Source organism: Physeter macrocephalus, chromosome 12, assembly GCF_002837175.3.
Source record: "Physeter macrocephalus isolate SW-GA chromosome 12, ASM283717v5, whole genome shotgun sequence".
In the NCBI taxonomy this organism is placed as follows: Eukaryota; Metazoa; Chordata; class Mammalia; order Artiodactyla; family Physeteridae; genus Physeter; species Physeter macrocephalus.
In genome coordinates this window covers 69799907-69803529 of record NC_041225.1, presented here as the reverse complement: position 1 = coordinate 69803529, position 3623 = coordinate 69799907, and the positions used below count along the sequence as shown (strand labels likewise).

At 34.2% G+C, this 3623-nt stretch overlaps 1 long non-coding RNA gene across 1 annotated transcript in view; it reads right to left on the bottom strand.

The window, feature by feature from the left end:
• Positions 1-796: 796 nt before the first annotated feature.
• Positions 797-3623, bottom strand: part of LOC114487271 (uncharacterized) — a 74087-nt gene continuing 71260 nt past the window's right edge. Inside the window, exon 3 of the long non-coding RNA XR_003682230.2 lies at positions 797-888. This is a non-coding gene — a long non-coding RNA (uncharacterized lncRNA). The remainder of the gene's footprint in view (positions 889-3623) is intronic.

Below are 3623 nucleotides of genomic sequence, written 5' to 3'. Positions count from 1 at the left end.
TATAGATAACTACCTTAAACGTGAATGGATTAAATGCTCCCACCAAAAGATACAGGATTGCCCATGAGCCACAACTACTGAGCCCATGAGCCACAACTACTGAAGCCCAGAAGCCTAGAGCCCATACTCCACAAACAAGAGAAGCCACCACAATGGGTAGCCCATGCACCGCAACGAAGACTCAACGCAGCCAAAAATAGATAAATAAATAAATAAAATTTAAAAGAATAAATAAATAGATTTATTTGAAATAAATAAATAATAAATTTATTTTACGCCGCAACTAGAGAAAGCCCGCGCACAGCAACAAAGGCCCAACGCAGCCATAAATACATAAATAAATTTATTTTAAAATAAATAAATAAATTTATTTTGAAATAAATAAATAAATAAAATTATTTTAAAATAAATAAATAAATAAAGTCTATTTTGTCTGATATGAGTATAACTACCCTAGCTTTCTTTTGGCTTCCATTTGCATGGAACATCTTTTTCCATCCCTTCACTTTTAGTCAGTGTGTCTTCAAATACTGTTTTATTTCCAAATAACACTTAACTTGAAGACCCTGAAAATGAAGGTTCGGGTTTAGAGTTAAACAGAAATAGTTAAATCTTCATGCTCACAGAGGTGAAATTACTAAGAGAAATTTCAAGACTCAGTATAGGCAACTGCTAAGCACTATCTTACTTACCCTCTGCTTACTTACTCACACTTCATGGAAGCCATATTTGATCATTTGTAAGGGATCCTGGTCTGTGCCCCACCTCCACTCCAGGCTTAGCCAGATGCCTGCTGTACCCTCTTTCTCTCTCTCCTTGCCCATCTCCAGGCCCACCATTTCTTCAAAGTCCCTTCTCCAAGGAAATCTTGTCTTTTTCCTGCTGGCTCTGAAAAATAAAATTAAATGTATTTGAAATGTTCATATTGATATTCTCTGAAATACAAGGTGTCAAAAATATATTGCATGATAACCATCCTGGAAAAAAAGATACCTGAATACATATTTCAGTTCCCTGTAGTACAAATTAACATTAAGAACTCAAAAATTGGGAAACTGCTTTACAAAAGACAAGCATGGAGTGCTGCTACTAGGGATCTGTTGTAAATTATAAAAAATAAAATTTAAGTATGTTTATAAAACAATACAATCTTAATAAAATTAATGAAATATTGTATAATTTAGAAATAAAATAATATTGTAAACTTTTTTTAATAATAAAGTTTAATTGAATTTAAATCCTCCAGTTGAGTTTCTATCTAAATATCTACTACATTTCTTGACTACTTAATATTTTCTATATTCAATATAAGGCATAACCTCATTTTATAGCACTTTGCAGATAATACTTTTTTTTTGCAAATTGAAGGTTGGTGGCAGCCCTGAATTGCGTAAGTCTATTGGCACCATTTTTGCAACAGCATGTGCTCACTTCATTTCTTTGTGTCACATTTTGATAATTCTCACAGTATTTCTAACTTTTTCATTATTATTATATTTGTTACAGTGATCTGTGATCAGCGATCTTTGATGTTACTACCATGACTTGCTGAAGGCTTAGATGATAGTTAGCATTTTTTAGCAATAATGCATTTTTTATTTAATGCATGTATATTTTTTAGGCATAAGTCTATTGCACACTTAATATACTATAATGTAGTTATGTAAACGTAACTTTTATATGCATTAGGAAACAAAAAAATTTGTGTGACTTGCTTTATTGCAATTTCACTTTAATACAGTGGTCTGGAACCAAACCCATGATATCTCTGAGGTATGAAAGTCATTTTTGATCTTTTTAGTACACTACTGGTTAGGTAGATCATTAAATAGAGCATGAGACTGAGCGCCAGGAGACCTGGCTTCTAGTCCTGTCTCTACCATTAACTAGCAGTGCAACCTTTCTTGAGCCTCTCAACCTCTAAGCCTTCATTACACAATCTGCAAAATATGGGAATCAGACCAGATACATTATTTTTTCATTGCTAATTACATAAGTGATAATGTATATATTTTTCGTATCAATTTTTAATATAATGCAAATGAGTTTAAAGTCCCTTTTGTACTCCCCGCATTTTCTCAATCCCAGTTCCCTTTTCATCTCCCCATTATTATCACTTTACTATATCTTCTTCCAGAACTCCTTCCTTGCATTTACATAAGCTCTCTACCAGGTTTAATATTTTACATATAAAAAACTAAGCAGCCTTTGTACAAAGAAATAAGAGCTTAACTTGTGTTCAAAGGTATAATTTTGCAGATGGGAACATTTTCATTTCTGGGCTCTAGTGAATGTTGAAGAAGCAATGTTAAATCTAAAATCAAAACACTGTTAAAAGTGTAAAACTCACACTATCTGCTACAAGGAACTCACAAAATATAAATGTTACTAAAAACAAATGTCAACATGAATAACATTTTAATACCTTTAGTTGTGTAAGAAGTTTAGGAAAAAGAAAACTTCTAAAGGTAGATATTATGCCAGTTTGTTACTAGGAATTATTTTTGTCACCCCATTATTAACTCTATTAATAGCCTAATTAGTCTGTCAGGCTCATACTGTCCATGGTACTTTTATTGTTCACAGCAAGCTATATATAGAACTGCTTTTTAGGCAAATTAATAATGCCATTCCCTAAAGTTATCCAGTCTCTGGGACCAATGAGAAACTGGGAAAAAATAGGCCTTTGTGAAACATTTATGTGTCAACTTGACTGAGCCATGATGCTGAAATATATGGTCAAATATTACTCTGGATGTTTCTATGGGGGTATTTTTTGGATGAGATTCAAATTTAAACTGATGGACTTTGAGCAAAGCAGATTACCCTCCATAATGTGGGTGGGCCTCATCCAGTCAGTTGAAGGCCTGGCTAGAACAAAAGACTGACCTCCCCAAACAAGAGGGAATTATATAGCAGAGACCTTCAGACTTGGACTGCAATGTCTGTCCATCCCTGTAGGTTTTGGATTTTCCAGCCTCTGTAATCATGTGAGCCAATTCCTAATAATAAATATAGAGAGATATACACATTCCATTGGTTCTGTTTCTTTGGAAAATCCTGACTAATACAGATATAGATATAGTTGTACCATTTTACATTCCCACTGGCTATGTATGAGGGTTCCAATTTCTCCACATCCACACCAGCAATTGTTATTGACTGTCATTTTGATTATAGTCATCCTAGTGGGTGTTAAATTGTATCCCACTGTGGTTTTGATTTTCGTTTTCCTGATAGCTAATGACATCAAGCAGTTTTTCATATGTTTACTGGCCATCTGTACAACTACTTTACAGAAATGTCTATTATGATCTTTTGCCCACTTTTATTTGGGTTATTTGTCTTTTTATTTTTGAGTTGTAAAAGTTCTGTACATATACTAAATACAAATTCCTTATCAGACATAAGATTTGCAAAATTTTTCTCCCAATCCAAAAGTTGTCTTTGCAGTTTCTTGCTGTTATCTTGTGAAGCACAAATTTTTTTTTTTTTTTTTTTTTGCAGTACGCGGGCCTCTCACTGTTGTGGCCTCTCCCGTTGTGGAGCACAGGCTCCGGACGCACAGGCTCAGTGGCCATGGCTCACGGGCCTAGCCACTCCGTGGCATGTGGGATCTTCCC